Source organism: Nanorana parkeri, unplaced genomic scaffold (genome assembly GCF_000935625.1).
Source record: "Nanorana parkeri isolate BGI_ZX_2015 unplaced genomic scaffold, ASM93562v1 scaffold9, whole genome shotgun sequence".
Taxonomy (NCBI): Eukaryota; Metazoa; Chordata; class Amphibia; order Anura; family Dicroglossidae; genus Nanorana; species Nanorana parkeri.
Window position 1 is genome coordinate 2,018,557 of NW_017306277.1, and position 17,083 is coordinate 2,035,639.

At 43.1% G+C, this 17,083-nt stretch overlaps 1 protein-coding gene across 1 annotated transcript in view; it reads right to left on the reverse strand.

The window, feature by feature from the left end:
- CADPS (calcium dependent secretion activator) overlaps positions 1 to 17,083 on the reverse strand; it is a 372,013-nt gene that overhangs the window by 322,945 nt on the left and 31,985 nt on the right. The window lies entirely within an intron of this gene.

Consider the following 17,083-nt stretch of genomic DNA (forward strand, 5'->3'; position numbering starts at 1 on the left):
CGCTCTGCGCATGCGCAGCGGAGAACAAACACGCGCAGGCGCAGCCGGGAACAAATACGCGCAGGCGCAGCTAAGAACAAACACGCGCAGGCGCAGCTGAGAACAAATACGCGCCAAGAGGCGCACAGGAAGTTACATCATAGATGGATTCACTGCCCTATTTAAGCCCAGCTCAAACGCCCACTAGTTGCTGGTTTGTCTTGTCAGCTTGATCGTGTTCCTTGTCTCCCGTTTAGCCTTCTCCTGTATATACCTGATTCCCCTGGATTTGACCTGTTCCTGTGTAAACGACCATCCTTGCTTGCTGCCTGCCTTTTGACCTCGGACTGTTTTGGATATTCTTCGGCCTGCTCCCTACTTGTACTGAATTGGATTTCATGGCTTTTGACCCCGGCTTGTTGTGACCTCGATTACTGGACTTTCCTAAAGGACTCGTGCCTCTCCCTGTCTGCCTGGCCTTTGTCCTCAACCTCAAAGGTCACAAGACACGAGGTGCAAGAGAAGCCTCCTCTCACTTCAGCCTCCCTACCAGGTACGTGATACACATGCCTGTTGGGGCAGTGTGATGATCTGGGGTTGCTTCAGTTGGTCAGGTCTAGGTTCAGCAATGTTAAGTCCCCAAAACAAAGAGGTCAGCTGCCTACATGAATATACTGAATGACCAGGTTTGTCCATCAATGGATTTTTTCTTCCCTGGCACGGGCATATTCCAAGATGCCACGATGCATCGGGCTCAAATTGTGAAAGAGTGGTTCGGGCAGCATGAGACATCATTTTCACACAGACCATACCATTGACCATAACCCCATTGACAATCTTTGGGATGTGCTGGAGAAGACTTTACGCAGCGGTCCGACTCTCCCATCATGACTACAAGATCTTGGTGAAAAATGAATGCAACTCTGGATTGAAATAAATGTTGTGGCATTGCATAAGCTTATGGAAATGATGCCACTGCTAATGCGTGCCGTAATCAAAGCTAAAGGTGATCCAATGCAAATTAAAGCATGTGTCTTTTTTTGGCCAGACAGGACATATTTGGTAATGATCTGGGGTAGCTAGGTTGTTTTTTGTTTGTGTTGGGCAGCAATCATGACCACTAAAGAACTGCCAAACCACTTTTCAACACAATGACCCTCTACAGTCTTCCATTACATGTATGGCCTGATGAGACACATGCATGCTATTTGTGATAAAATGGATGACCCCCTTGCCCTCAAGGCCTATAGTAGCCTTCTTGACCACTGCAGCAATGTTTCCCTCAAGGGCCAATGCAAATGCCATCTGTTACTGGGATAATTAACAAACTGGCACAGCCTCTGAACATCACATACCCAATTTCTCTCTTTATCGAAGCTGGGCACTTGGTTTGAGCTACAGACTTCATGTTAGGCTTGGCACATTATTTGCTATAAAACAGGAGGCCGCAAATCATCCAGTTATAATTTAGCTGGGAAAAGGGCAGATTAGTTAAACTGGGTCCATCTGAAATTAAAATCTACGCCTCAAATTTATGTTTAACGGATGAGCAGGTTTCCTCTCAGTATTTCTGACCAACTGTTAAAATCTGTAATTATCCCAAGCAAGTGGTCATGTGTAGCACAATGATTTGTTTCATTACAAGGAGCAGTTCATAAAAATTGCAGCTCTCATGTTTCCTGTACAGCTGCCTGTCAAGTCACTGATTTCTCCTCTTCACCCACACATATTATATGGCAAGAATATGACATGCAAAACAAGAGAATACATGAAAATCACTTTCCAGTTTGCTTTTTTTGAGAGCAACTTTTAAAAAGTGTATAAAGAAAAAATATAAAGCCCCAGGTGTTTGGTGACTGGGCCAACACTGTCCCACGGGGGTGGGGAGAGTGTCAGCCCTTTATAAAAGCCAGCAAAGGAATGTCTTGAAAAATGCAAGGTCTGCTCAAATTGCCTGAGCCCCTCCCTTTTATAAACCACTTACTGTTAGTAGGTGTATAATGTACCTGTAAAAAAAAGGTAGATTTATACTTACCCCCGTCTTCCACCCCACAATGCATGACGTCACCAATCCTTTGAAGAAGATTCATGGGGAATGCAATCTCACAAAAAGACACTCAAATCCATTAAAAGAGCATATTCTTGCCACTGTATTCCCCAGAATCAGGCCAGAAGTAATGTGATATCATCCTTGCAGCGGTGTATTTAGGAAACCTGCTGCCCTAGGATGGACAGCGCCGCCGCCCCCCCATACTAACTTTTCGGTGGACTGGCCGACAGCACCAAGGGGGCTGACATCATGAGCCGCGGCCTCGCCATCAGCAAACAGCAATCCCCCTCCCCTCGGCTGACATCATGAGCCGCCGCCTCGCCATCACCAAACAACACCACAACCCCCCCGCCCCCTGACAATCACTCACCGGAGCAGTCAAACCAGCGCCGCCCGCTGTATGGTCACCGCCTGGAGCAGCAGTCCGCGCAAGAAGCCGTCCACATTCCCGGCCGGCAACCCGCCGTCCGCGTCACTGCCGCTACGATGTCCTAAGGTTTTCTCCCCTTCTCTCAATCTTCTCTCCCCGCAGCAATCGCCGCCCTCTGGGAATCTGCCGCTCCAGGCAAACGCCTTGTTTGCCTCGCGGCAGATACGCCCCTGCATCCTTGCCTAGGTGCTGTGGGTGAAAGCCTAAATCTTTTTTTCACAGGTACATTTTACTCCTACTAATAGTAGGTGATTTGTGAAGGGGGCCTAGACAGTGTAAGTAGACCTTGCATTTTACTACTAAGGTTTACTTTAAAGTCAACGCAGGTTCACATTAAAATGGAGATCTATTCAGATGTTAAATTAGGACTCTGGCCAGGCTGTGGACATTTACCTAACATGTGGTAAAAATGTTGTACAAGTCATCACTGGTCTCTGTAGCTGCAGACACCATGGAGTAATTCATTCTTAAAGCTCTTAGAAAAAAATACTTCCACTTTCATTTTCCTTCACTGCATCCTTTTGTTTACCCCAATGCAAGCAGCGAGTTGGAAGCCTACCAGTCTTCTAATCTTTAATGAAGCGGGAGTGAGTCCCAACTTGCGCAACCTCACTGTTTCTCTTTTGACCTATGGAGATGAATTGCTCCACAGTGCATGCATCTAAAGACTTGTTTTAAAGAGTAAAGCATATTTACTGCTTGTTGGTTGACAAAGCATAAATAGCGGAATCTCCTCAGCCTGGCCACAGTTGTACTTTAATTCTATGTAAAAAAAAAAAACAGTAACAGCTAAGTTAACCTTTTTGAAGAAAACGCACCAGTTTCCTTGCTCACACAACCAAAAGCCTAGGCCTTTGGTCATGCATTTGCTAGGGGGGTTAGAGTTCTGATTTGGCTGATCCTCTTTTCAGCAGAGATCACATGACCAATGCACAACTGTTTCAACCTCCCTGACAAATTCCATTTTCCGTGGGGGTATATAAAACAGTTATGTAAATAATTATGCTACGTGTTCTCTTATGCTTACTGTATACAGACTCTACAGATTTTGCGTTAAATAAGTGTTGTTTCATGCACCTTTGGAAATGGCTTTTTGCATTGAGTCAAGGTTGCCCCACAGCAACTCATCTGATTGTCACATTCATTTTAAAACCTCACTAGAAAAACCAACAGTTGGCACCGAGAAGACAGGAAAGATTTTCTCTGTGTTAGAATGTAAAATCTTTATTTTGGAGTTCTTTAAAGGAAGCGGATCCCTAACTGCGCTACAGTAAAATGACTCTGCTTTGTGCTGCATGACTTCATTTCTCCCCACGTGGCTCCCTCCAGCCCTAATGCCTGATGTTACATATCAATAGTATTGTACCGTCAGCACTTTGTTAGTCAGCCAAGCAGACTCTGTCTTCCTGCAGAGATTAAGATACAAAAAAGAATAAACCGTACTTTTTTTTTCTTTTTCAAAATCCTGCTTTTGAAGAAAATGGATCACAACACCTGCTCCGAGTGCACGGCTAACTCGTTTTCTGCTAAGCAGTTTTTTTTTTCATCTTATCTCTGAGTAATAGCTGGCAAAAATAACTTTGTCTGCGGTCATCAAAATGTGACATTGTGCAAAAGGAAAATGACCTTCCTGCTGTAATACAGTCCCTCCTGTTATGTTCTGCAATGAATATGCAGGCTAGTCTTTCATATGTATCCATAACGTGAGCGATCAATGGCAAGTCGTTGTTACTTTATTACTGGCTGACTCCAGCTAAATACACAGATGACACAGATGCAAACTTTTTAATCTGCTATATTTGTAAAAAAAAAAAAAACACACTGCTCCTGCAACAAAAGTCAAATGAAAATTGGCCTTTGTCAAGCCGTGTGGTGCTGGCTGGACCACCCACAGATCAAATTTTTCAGATTTAGAAAAAAATTCTAGTTCCTATTGGAATGGACATATTTAGATATCCTGCACAACTGCTGTAACAGGAAAGTGAAGGTAAGTCTATGAAAACAGAAGTTGTTGGTACAATGTCTATCTGCCCACATGTCTATTTTGGGGATTTTATTTGGGTTTTAAGACATTTCAGCATTTACTGGCTGCTTGCTATTCCAGGTCAGCGATCAACTGGTTATTGAAGTCAGCAATACAATGATAGCCCCAAGCCCGTACCTTTTTTTAAAACCAAGTCAGCAATGGCAGCTTAAAGCGTTGTCGTCATCTGAAGCCAGCACCATGTGAAAAATGTTCCAGCTAAGCAAGCAAGGAGTGACACCCTTCTTTATTACACGTATGATGTAAAAGATCATATCCTAAAGTCCGACTGCATGTTTTATGTATGATTTGCCGGAAATGTACTGCAATAGCTCAAGATGACCAAGGCTACAGAAGATTGATAACTTGTTCCTTGCATCCTTCACAGATGCCGCTGTACAGAGAGGCAAGTGTAAATAATACAAGCCCAACAGCCCAGGGACATTTAACAGAAATTCAATTGCTGCTTATGATCTATCTTCCATAATGGCTGAAATTCATAAGTCTTTAAGTTTATACAGACCACAGACTGCTGCTGTGTTTAAACAATGAACACCATTCCCTATCTACCGTAGACGGTCATTGGAAATCTATTAATACAAAACCAATGCCTGTCATTCTACAATAAATGATGAACTATGTTAATTTTTCCCACGTTTAAAGTGAGAACTCTTGTGTTTTAAGGAATTCACGCCTTTAAATACCTACTTGCCAATCATCAAGTGCCCCCTGGCATGCAAGTTGCTATTATGTTGATTGCTGCTCGGGAATATGTAGTACTTTTACATATATTTACATACTGTATATTTTATTATGTTAAGAACTAGGGATCTTGGCGCCAATAATTTCAAATGTTTGATATACACGTGCCGAAACGTTCCTCAAACAGATCTGTTTTGTCACATTCCATCTTTAGTGTGATGATATGTATTGGCGTGATGGCCTATTTATTGCTGAGATACTATATAATCCCCTGAGGTTCATGGTTAGTGTCATGGGTTGGGCTCAGGGTTTAAGTGTAGCTCGGGGTTACTTTTCCATACCATAAGCGGTAACTGTGAGCTACACTCGGGAAAGCCGCATAGCATTTACTTACCTTGTCCCTCGAGCCGCGTTGTGTTCTGCGGCCAAATGCCGGCTTCCGGGTTCCATCGCCTGCGATCGTACACGTCGCAGGGGGGCGAAACCGGCGGGATATTAAAAAAAAACAACAAAGACGAAAAAAATTAAAATAAAAAATTAGACCGAAAAATTACATGAAAAAAATTAAAAATCATACCGCCAGGGAGGTTAAAATCAGAAGTCACATCTTAGAGTAACACTAAACTCAGGAGTTAAAGTGGATCTTTACCCATATCTTTAAAATAACAGCAAATCTACAAGCAAATATTTCTAGATAATTGTCGGCTTTTTATTCTTTGTATACCTTATTTCTCTTTTCTTTCCCAGTCATTCTGACAGTGGCCATGTTTACTAAGGGCAGATTACTAGCTCTCCATTTACTTCCTGGTTTTCTGGCACATGTGACTAGAACATGTGACCGTGCACACCATCTCAGAGGAGGAAATGCCTTTCCCTGAGATCTCATGAGATTACAGATGAGATTTCCCAGCAATGCTCTGCTGATGACAAAGCGATCCCAGTGTGCATTGCTTTGGCAAACGGAAGTCATATTGCCCTTTCAAAGCAGGAAGTGAATGCTCTGCAAGTGTAAGTATTTCACAATCACAGCATTTTACACCTGACATGTCTATGTTATTATTAATCATCATACATAGAGGGATGCATTGGTAGAATTGTATTGCTCAGTTTAAAGGTTCGCTTTAAATCCTAAAAATACATTCAAGTACCTTAGTGATCAACAAAAATGTATCTTATTTGTGTATCACTTGGCTGTAGATCCTCAAATCATCTCTGAATTGGTGCTGACACTGTCCTTCCTTCTGGAGGGTGGCTACGTTTGTTCCCCATGCTCCCTATGTGTGTTGTAAAGTAGCCTCCGCTCAAAGCTCACTCCTGTGATGGACTACAATCTCATGTTTAGTTTACTAATTTGTATTGAGATTGTAGTCCATCACAGGAGTGAGCTTTGAGCGGAGGCTACTTTACAACACACATAGGGAGCATGGGGAACAAACGTAGCCACCCTCCAGAAGGAAGGACAGTATCAGCACCAATTCAGAGATGATATGAGGATCTACAGTCGAGTGATACACAAATACACTACATTGTTGTTAATAGTTAAGGTACTTGAATGCATTTTTAAGGTTAAACTCCTGAGTTTAGTGTCACTTTAAACAGTATCTATATTTATTTGTGGATTGGGATAGAGTGGAGGAAGGTTAGAGCCTCTTTGACCCTGCTTGGGAGATTTACAGTCTGTTTGCTCTGGTGACCATTGTTCATGGGACAGAAAAATAATGGAAAATCCAAAATTTCACAATTGTTACCAGAACGAGAGGTGAGAGCAGCTCCCCTGTCCAAAGCTGGATATACACTGATGGCTTTTCAAACATACAATCATAGGAAAAAATCTCATCGGAACATTTCGATAATTGCATCAAAAACTTCATGACCATTGATCCAAATGTTATCTGATTTTAACATTTGATTTTGGAATGAGTGAATTTTCTAGACTGAGAACCACATTCACTGTTAGAATTTTGTTTGTTTGCGTTCCACCCTGCTCCTTCCCTTTTTGTCGCTATTGTTGAAAACGATCGCAGATTTACCACATTAAAAAACTCTGGGCATTTATAAATGAAGTGCTTGTTTTGGTCAAGGGTCTAAAATTAAAAAAATTATATTTACCCGATCTTTGCTGCTAGACCGGTCCCCAGAGCCTCTTCTCCCCAGACTCCTAAGTGCAGCTGACGTCCTCACGTCTAATACCAAAGGCTTGCATTGGATTTCCAGCTGAACAGAGTGTTCTGATGAGATTTTTTTGTATGAGTGCTCCTACGAGTATCTACCAGTATATGGCCAACTTTAGCCTCGGTGAACAATTTGCTGTGAAAACTTTGTTCAGAAAACCTGTCTACCTCGACTCTGGTTATTCAAAGATAATTAAGCTAATTAGTGATGCAGTTATAAAACAAATATGATCCAGGTGAGGGATTTATATCCGTTCCTGTGCTGTTTTTCCTAAGCCCCTGTAAATCCTTCATTTATAGGGATCCTTTTCCACAGAACAGTATGAAATGAGTAATCACATTCTGCTTTTATAGTTTGCTATTTTTCGCTTTGGCACACCGCTTTAAACTTAATCTGAGGACGCATTAAGATTCACGACTGCTGAAGGTGCATGTATAGGAAAGAATAAAGAGAAAATCTAATAAATAGTAAAAATTGAACAAAACTGCGCTGGCTGTAGAAACTCTTATTCCATCACAACTATCTATTATAAAGATGAATGGATTTAAAGCACATTTCCACCTTTGCGGGGGTATTTTTTTACAAAAACATATGCCAGCAATGTACACTGAGTGCACATGAAGCAGGCATATGCAGTTGCTCTATATGAACCCAGACACTTACTTTGTTTGGTCCTCCATCTCCTCATGGCTCCTTTTGAAACGGCCGCCTCTGTGCTTTACAAGCAGTCTGTGTAAATTAACACTCTCTCTCTGAGCTCTCTCCTCCTATTCATTAGTATATATAGTGGCAATCCCCCTTGGATGGTGTATTGTGACCTGGTAACAAGTCACATGATGGAGGGGGTGACTTCATCAGTCCCTGTGAGCTTTGACCCCAGCCGATACTAAAGTTTTTTATATTTTGGTTGCGGCTATAACAGGGGAAGGAGCAGCAGGTGAGCGCTGGAAAAGCAGGACAGGAACTGTAAGTAAATCTACCCAATGGCACCCCCATCCCCTATTTTACCCAAAACTAAAAGCTGGGGCTTTAGATATACTTTAAGGTGGATTGCCATTTTCAGCTAAAAGGGAAAATATAGCAAATGTTTGTAGATATCTCCATAGATAATATACCATTCCTGCCAAACCTGCTGATTAAAGTGGGTTGGTAATTATCATGATGACTATGGGAAATTCAGACCACATCTGACAGATATCAGAACTCAAAGGTCTGTTTATAAAGTATACATAGCTATTCATCCAGCAAAACTTTATGTACTGGGCTCCATTCTGTGTAAGTTACAAAGCTGTTGTGAAAATTGGGTAAAATCCAATGTTCGTAGTGTATCTATGTACTCTTCTGGTTGAATGGACACTATGAGCATGGAGTTTGCATGTTCTCCTTGTGCTTGCGTGTGTTTCCTCCAGGTACTCTGGTTTCCTCCAACACTTCAAAGACATGGGGAAGGGTAATGGGTTTCTGTCTAAATTGGCCCTGTATGCATGTGCAATAGGGACCTTAGAGTGTAAGCTCCTCGAGGACAGGGACTGATGTGAATGTGCACCATGGAAAGCACTGTGTAAATTGTCGGTGCTATATAAATAACTGTAATAAATATTATGGATGTCCTGATACCGATACCAGTATCGGTATCAGGGCTTATAGAGGGCACTTTCACAAGTACTTGTACTCATAGAAAATGCCCAGATAAAGGCCGATTACATTTTTAAACAAGTTCAGCTGACTGAGGTCCCCCGCTTGCTGGGGAACTCAGGCATCCTGCTGGGGACCTCGCAGTACCTGTCTTTGACAGCGCCGGTCCAGCCCCACATCTCCACCTGGCCGCACGGTCACAGAATTATCCACCACTGCCGATCACGCTGCACGATTGCCATTATCTACGATTGCCGACAGCAATCGCACACTAATCTTCCCCCTTCGTTCTGGGGCGGCAGGGGGCATTGAAGTTAATGGCACCGCATTCCACGTCCCCTGCCTGCAGTGCGATCGGACGTGTGGCAAAACATTGCCTATGTTCCAATCCACTGTGAATGCAAAGAATAGAGCATGCCGCAAATTTATTTGCATTCGCACTGAACAGGAACGCAGGCAATGTTTTGCCACGTGTCTAATCGCATGACTTCAATGCACCACCACGCCCCTCTCGCCGCAGAACAAAGAGGGAAGTTTTGTGAGCGATTGCGGTGCATTCCAGCAGCTACTGTTCTGGAACGCACCACAATTGGTGTGAACGGGTCCTAAAAGGCGTTTAAAATAGAAGTAAATATTACAAAATATATATTATTATTATTATGTACACACCCAGAAAAATGAAATCATATTTCATTTTACAAAACCAATTTATTTTATTTTCTTCCACAGCATTATGTATTTATTTATTAATATTTATTATGTAATACCGACAATAAACAGAAAAATAAAATCTATATTAATACTACTAAACCAATGTATTTGTTTAAAAAAGGGTTTCAAAGGCCGCTCGTCTGCCTCCTCTGCATGAAGTCCGGGCGGGGATCGGTACAGATCTCCGTCCTTCCCTCACTCCGATGAGCGTGGGGGATTAGTTAGGGCTCCCCCCACTGGCCGCGGGCCCCCGGGCAGTGCCCGACTGACCGAATGGTCAGTCCGCCCCTGTCCATTGCAGAATAATCATAGCTTGAGTTACAGTTCTTCATAATTATAAACAAACTGCCCTAAAATCATGAGTCTGTATTGTTTTAGAAAAAATGTCACATGTCTCTTTAAGAAAAAGTACGGTTAATTGGTATCGGCGAGTACCTGAGGGAAAGTACTTGTACTTGGCCTTGAAAAAATGGTATCTGTACATCCCTAATAAATATAAATAACAGTGGGGCTCTGAGATGGCCTAGGATTTTTTTTACATTCAACACTGATATACAGTATTAGTCACCTGGTGTTTCAGGTTATATATGTTATGCTTTAATTATCTTAAATCATACAGTGGCTGATGCAGCAAATGCCCATCGTATTTTTAAACCAAGTTTTTTTCTTTAACCTGTGCGCAGGGTACTCAGTACAGCCGGGTGTTTATGTCTATTAAATGCAATGTCTATGTGATGTTATACTTTAGTACACAGCATCATATATGACCCCTCCTGCTGCCTCCGCTGTAATAATCACTGTGCTGTGTAACCTTTCACAATCACGCAAGTTATTCCGGCTCCCTCGCCGCGTTCCATGTGCCGCTGTGTAGATGAAATATTTTTCCTATCAACAAAGACATGCACCTTGTAATCATAATTTATGCAAACCTGCATTACTCCCTGTATTATACCAGGAGCCAGCTGCTGACAGAGCTCAAAGGACCCGACCAGCGACAAAGAGGTGCGGAAAGAGATGTCACAGAGGGCCGTAAGAGTGGCGCTCCTCGTGCCGAGGCTTCCGATGGATCTCACAAGCTCGGTCTCTGCCTGCTGTATTGTTACACAGTGAAACTGACAAGTACTTAATTGGATCACATTTAGTCTAGTTCAGCAGTTTAGTTTTCACAGACTAAAAAGAAATCTGCTTTCTATGTTTATTGCACTTGACTACTTTTTTTTCATACCATCTTACGAAGAACTCCGGATAATGGAAAAGCAGGCCATTGGTTTAACCATTTCACTGCCAGAGCCCACTTTTGCACAAACGCACATATTAGGCCCAACGATCAATTAAATCTCCAAAATATTATAAGGGTTATTCACAAAGCTAGCCGAAGGATCAGCCGTAGCTCCAGCTGATCCTTCAGCTAGCTTCGGCCACCGGAGCCCTTCGGTTCGACTGAACTATACTATACTATAGCCAATACAGCTCCCGCAGGCATATGCGTCAGCTCGACTGAGCCGAAGTGACACCCGAAGTGGGCAACTGACAGCTGGTCGAAGCCAGCAGTGATCTCATGGCTGGCTCCGCCCAGTTGCAATGACAGATAAGCGTCCCCGAGTTACCTGGGGATGCTGAACTGTCATCAAACAATGAAAACTGTGCGGAGACGGCAGTTGTTATTCAACAGGAAACATTTGGGCGGAGCTAGCTGTCACTGCTAGCTCCACCCAGTTTTGTTTTTGTCCTTTAAAGAAATCTTTATTTATTTTTTTAGATTTATCATTTATTTAAATTTTTTACATTTTTTTTCTACTTTTTTTCACTGATTTTCTATTCTGCTCGGTACCACGGAGGTACCGAGCAGAACAGCCGAGCCGGTTATTCACTCGCTACCGTTCGGCCCCTATGACAATAGGCCGAACGGCAGCGAGCGAGCTGCCGGAGCTTCGCCTCAGCCGATCCAAATGTTGGATCGGCTGAGTCGAACTCCTTCTGCACTTCAGCTCAGCCGACCACGCCGAGCTTGTTTGGCTGAACCGAAGCCAGCCGAAGCAAGCCGATGTATGGCTGATTTCAGTCGATGTATGGCTGAAGTCAGCCGTGCAAGCCTGAAGTGAATAGCCGACCATCGTTGGGCTCACTTCACTTTGGGTGGGTTATTCACTCGGCTGCCTTCTGAAAGCGGAGACCCTGGGGAATCAAATGTTTATTAAGTTGCATGATATTTGCCCAAACCCAAATTGTTGGGGGAGAAAAAAAATGGATTCAAATTATTTTAGTGCACCCAAACACAAAATAATACCCAATTTTTCGTTAAAATATAAAAGATGGGGTTGCGTCAGGCAAATAGGTACCAAATACAGTATGTCAAGACATAAAACTGTGCGTGCCCGTGAAATAGCGACTAACTTTGGTATCCAAAAATGTCCATCGTCAATGCTTTACAAGCCATTACAGGTCATCAGTTCAGAGATAACCGTGTATAATGGCCCTAGCATTGTTACTTTCGTTAGGGTGTACATGGTGATATGTAACATTTGTGGCGCAATTGCTGCTTTCTAACATAGGCACACCCGATGCACGCGTTTAGGTATGCATGGGCGTGTACATAGGGGTGGGGCTTAAAAAATATTTTTTAATATTATTTTAGTTTTTTCAAACCTTTTTTATCTACATGTATTGCTATCACACAGGGGGTTAATAGCACCTCCTCCTCTGTCCTGTTTTAGGACTCTGCATTTGACTCCGCCTACCTCTCAGCATCACAGGAGGAAGAACTAGGGTTGCCACCTGTCCAGGATTCACCCAGACAGTCAAGGTTTTGAATGCTGTGTCTGGGTTTCATGGCAGCAGAAACCTGTACACAAGATATCATGCAGACAGGGGCAACCAAAATTAAGATAGGGGCTACTGGCCCCCCACTGAAAATAGTCTCAACAGTGATATTTATGTATGAATGGGTGGCACTATTTACATATGAATAAGCTACGGCTCATTCTCCCAAAAAATGTCAGCGCATCGCTAGAGTGTTCGGGTTCTGCTTGAAAAAAAGGAAAAAAAGGTGGCAAACCTAGGAAGAACCGTTCATATTCAAAGGCCATGTATGTGCAGTGCATGCTTTTTCTTCCTCTAGGCATCAGAGATAAAATCATTTGCACAGTTATTTATGTTGTAGAAGTCCCAGTTATAGGCATGGTTCCCAGAGGTAGAGGCATGCTGGTATTTGCAGTTAAAGCACAGCTGGAGTTGTCCACCCCTGCCCTTAAGCTAAATAGCTGACTATACATACAGGTGTGAACTGTGTACATGCAATGCATAAATAAATAAAAAAACCCTACCTCGCACGCAAACATGTGACAGGGACGTAGCCGACTGACAGCCCCTAGTCCATACCATGGTTGCCATAGAGACAGGGATTTCATATATCCTTACCTGGAAGACCAGGACAGGTTGCGGCAACACACAGCAAAGGATGCAATTAATTAATCTTTGGAAGCAAAATGCCTGGCGCATTTTTGTTCTAATTTGTAAAACACTTCTGGAGACACTAATTATAAGGAACTATTAATGAGCCGCTCTTTAATTCATTCAGTGCTTATGAGGCCGCGTCCTGCAAGGCTCCCAGCAATATGTCATGTCTTCTTCCACTGTACAATGCATCGCGTTACATATATTGATTTTCACGTGACTTTCATACGCGTGCGGAAGGTGATCCCGCACGCCAAGTCAGCCATATCAATGAGAAGCTGGAGGACAACTCAAGCGCGCGTCTCATGAATTTCGACTCTTGGAAAATGAAGTGGTCAACATTACCGAGACTAATGGAAAATAAAGCTGGTTTATTTCACACAAGAACAGTTTGTGTGTTTTGTTTTCCACTTAAAGGGAGACTCCATCTTTCCATCACAGATAAAAAAAATCATCTAGATGCTCACATGCAGTACATGCAATACTGCAAAGCACCCTGAAAAAAAGGTCCGGTATATAAATCCACTTTGTGTGCACCAAATGCAGGGGTGTCCCTAGCGATTTCGCCACCTGAGACAGCGCGGGGGAGGGTGCCAGTGGTGCATGCGAACAGGAGGAATTGGTTTGGAGTGAGTCCGCTCAGTTCCTGCCAACCAGTGATTCCACTGGTTGCCAGGAGCTGGGCGGGATTCCGGCTACCGGTCCCGCTCAGTTCATAATTAACCAGTGATGTCACTGGTTGCCAGGAGCTGAGTGGGACGCTGGCCAGATCGTCTTAGGTTGCCTGGCTCTAAGCTACTTGTGACGCTCTGGTAGGAAAGGGGCCCCAAAAAGATGCTGCCTAAGCTCAGGCTGCCTCATTATATGAACAGCCCTGATCATATGTATTTGCAAACCCAGACATACCCTTAAAAAGGTAGCAGTGACATTATCACTAGGCTATATATAGCCTGTGTAGAGAGCAGGGGCCCATCAAGGCCACCCACTACAGACTGGCGGCAGAATAATACAGAAAGGGGGTAGATACAAGACCAGTCATCCTGCACAAGGAGAGAGAGCAGCAGTGACTGGTCTTCATTACAGGACGCTCCTGCACAGAAGTAAAGCTTCACAGTGAATTACTGCACAGATCTGGAAAAAATACACCAAAATGTAACTAAGAACACACATGGCTCTTGTATGTAGACAATATTTCCTTATCCCGAAGTTCAGATTTAACACCCCGCCCCGAAAAATTAAAATCACCCCCTGCATCCAGGTGCAATGGTCTGTAGGCTGGGTGATAACTTGCTAACAGCTGTGGTTGGTGGCAGCTGTCATTGGATTATTCAGTGCCTCCTACCAACCGAAGATCCCATGAGTCCCATGGAGGGATTCATGTGATTCAGGTGTGAATGGATCCTAAATCTCACCTGTGCCAAATTATGTTAACCAATTAGTGCACGGTGACTGATAGCATCCGAAAGACAAATTATGTCTTACTTTATGGTAGTTATCAAAGTTGTCTGTGAAGGTTCTCATTCATCCAGGTCATGCCATATCGGTAAAAAATAAATCAAGGCAACTGGACTTGCTCTATTTTTCTTGAAGACACTTTGCTGGTCATTGACTAGCTTTCTCCATTCAGAATTCTAAATTGAGAAAGCAAGTCGGATGACCAGCAAAACATCTTCAAGAAAAATACAGCAAGTCGAGTTGCCTTGATTTATTTTTTACAGATAGATATCAAAGTTGTAGGTCAGTGAAATTTCTTAATCACGATAAGATTCGAAACTCCAAGAAGTCTTCAGTCTTCTTACTGACCCAGCAGACTACACTGAGCGACCAGATTAATATGACCACCCCATCAGTACTTCGTTGGGCCACAAGATAACTCCACGACATGACTTTGTTTGGCCGCCTCGTGACTCCACGAGATGTTGAAAGGTGATGCGAGGAATCTGACACTGCACTGTTGCCCTTCTGTTGTCTTGTACCAGTCTTGCCACTCTCTGTTCTGCCCTAACATTGACTCGTCGCTGACGGCCACAATTCGCACGTTCAGACCCAGATTTTCGGCTGACAGTTCAGTCTCTAAACACTTTAAAAACAGCTGCTCTTGAACATTTAACTAATTCTGCTGTTTTGCTGATACTCGCTCCATGGCTCCGAGCGCCAACAACCATCCCACGTTCAAAGGCTGTTAAATCGCGTTGTTTACCCGTATCTTCATAAAAAATAACTTCTACTGTCGCTGTAAACAACCTGCTTCCCTATTTATAATGGTCTGGCCCTCTAGCAACTTCAGCGCGAAATTATAGCTAATTATAGCTAATTTGCCTACAAACGTCAGGTGGTCATAACAATCTGGCCACTCAGTGTATATCATCCTCATATTAATGACTTTTTATCTATAGCTCCCTTGCAAGTAGTCAATTCTCAATTAGGACCTACAGAGAGCTCAGTTAAGAGGACTGAAGAACTGAAGGAGTTAGCATAGGCAATGGCTGGTGCAGTAGGTTAAAAAAACTTTTATCTTGAACAATAACATGCAAAAAAAAAAAGATTTTGAGTAAAATTCAATTAAAAGTTAAGACTGCAATGTGACATTAATGTCTTAAGTCCGTGACACACTGCACACAAAGCAGCGCGGAGCAAAAGGGAAGCGGCGGTATAGCTGAGCGTGCTAAGATGAAAAATGTCATCTTCAGGCAATCGGCTCGTGCGTATAAACCCGCACATCAGGATGCGAAGTCCATTGAGTTGTTACGCGTGAGCCGATTGGATAAAGATGAAGTCTTTCATCTGGCAGTGCTCAGCTACTCAAGCTCTCACACACTGCATGCGAACATCCGCCCCTCGCAGCTTCTCTTTGCTTCGCATACAGTGTGTCATGGGAGAAGAGAACAGGTACTGCGAAAGCTGTGCCCAAAAAAGGTTGGTATAGGGGAAAAGTACAAAACACAGAAATGTCCCCGCACACTTACCAGCTAGCTTGCAAAAATGAATTGGGCAAGGTACTGATCACCAGTATTACCTGTGGTCTCCCGGCAGGTGATCCTTTTCCATTATTGACCTACCATGGCTCATGACTTACCTTATCGTAAGAACAAGGCTTTGCTTCTTCATGTCAGAGCTTCTTCCGTGATGACTATTAATAGATAGGGGATATTCAAGAAGCAGAAGAACAGGTGGAGGAAGCACAGATACACAGGATGAAATAAACAGGAGCAGGGAGTTCTTTGCACTGCATGTCCTCAGGTACAACTTCCTGTCCAGCAAGGAAAACAGTGAGCAGCACAGTAGTGACATCACCAAATCTCACTAGCAGTGCCTTAGATCTCACATTGCAGATATGCAGCTATGTGGTTGTAGATACAGGAAGTACACTGCTATGTTTCAGGAGGAATTTAAGACAAAATGGTGTAAACTTTACAGGCACAAATAGCATTTCTAGATATTTAAATAAAATTAAATGACATTTAGAGCAAATCTTTACTTTTTGAGTTTGGATCCACTTTAAGTCTCTGGGATTTTAAAGCTGAGCATCAAATGAACATGATAAGAATACGTGAGTAATTGAAGTGGTCTCTAAGTATTACAGACATTACCAGTCTGAGCAATTATAATCAGTGCCAGCAGTGCAAACCACAAAGGGCTATTATGCAGCACTGCAACAATGGGAAGCTACTCAAACCCGTGAACAGATCTGTATCTGACAATGAGTCATAACAACTTAACATTACTTTCAGGTAGTCTTAAGGTTGTATTCATTAAGGTACAACGAAAGGCTCCTGTATGAAAGCCTAAACAAGTACCAAATCCAGTTACCATGTGATGCACAAGCCTCATAAAGTAAACAATAAGCTTCCTTTACTTTCCACGAGTCAACCAGCGGTCTGTATAGGAGCTGGATCGCTTGTAAGGTGTGGCGCCGTGTCGTCGCCCC